Here is a 1,168-nt window from a genome sequence, read left to right as displayed (position 1 = left end):
AACATTTTCACCACCTATATTTTCCAGTCTTTCTGTTGTTTCGTTCACAGTCTTTAAATTTTGCGTCAGTGGAATGTCCTTTTCTTCTAATTTTGTAATTGTGTTGGATAAAATACCACGGTTGCACTTATTTAAGCCAAATCAGTCTTTATTGAGTTAATTGTTAACAAGTTGTTCGCTTTCTCTACTCAAGTGGCGCCAACATTAAGTTTTGATATTATGTTTTTAATTTTTTTTCAAAATTTAAACAATAATATTGGGCTGCAACAAGCCAGGTGCCCCATCGTGTTATCACGGGTTCCGGTGGTAAAGCTAAGTCAGCGTGTGTTTCTTTAAAAATAGTAATACTACTGGGAGCATTCAAAAAAATTTTTTGACGTGACAACGTCTTATAAATTAGATTGCAGGGAGTCATGTAGGCAAAAGTGTAGCGTAACGGAAATAGAATGGGCGTGGCTTAGTAGTATAGTAGTGGGGTAATTGAGGTTATAGATACTGGAAGTCATGTAGGCAAAAGTGTAGCGTAACGGAAATAGAATGGGCGTGGCTTAGTAGTATAGTAGTGGGGTAATTGAGGTTATAGATACTGGAAGTCATGTAGGCAAAAGTGTAGCGTAACGAAGAGTGCGGTGGTGGGGGTAATGATGTATTCTGATCATTAAATTATGTCTGAAATAAAGTGTCATAAACGTAAAGTTGTCACGTCAGGCGTGTTTCGGCGCAAAGCGGCAAGCTTGTATTCATTTGGAAATTGAGCACGCACTTTTTCAGCAACGCGATGAAATGGATGCTACTGCAGTAGAAAAAGCGAACAACTTAACACGTACTGTACTTTTTTCTTTATGACTTCTCCATTTTCACCACCTATATTTTCCAGTCTTTCTGTTGCTTCGTTCACAGTCTTTAAATTTTGCGTCAGTGGAATGTCCTTTTCTACTAATTTTGTAATTGTGTTGGATAAAATACCACGCTTATTATAAAGAATAATGACGGCTCCTTGTCCACTGACTGGTATAAGAAACCTACTTACTCCGGTAGACTACTTAACTATTTTTCTCAGCACCCCCACCATCAAAAAATTAATATTGCCAAAAATCTCATACACCGTTGCTTTTCCTTATCTGATCCCCAATACCATAACTCAAACATTCACCTTATTAAGACTATC

The sequence above is a fragment of the Halyomorpha halys genome, unplaced genomic scaffold (genome assembly GCF_000696795.3).
Source record: "Halyomorpha halys isolate HHAL.00 unplaced genomic scaffold, Hhal_1.1 Scaffold316.1, whole genome shotgun sequence".
Lineage (NCBI taxonomy): Eukaryota > Metazoa > Arthropoda > Insecta > Hemiptera > Pentatomidae > Halyomorpha > Halyomorpha halys.
Note: the sequence above shows the minus strand (reverse complement) of the source record.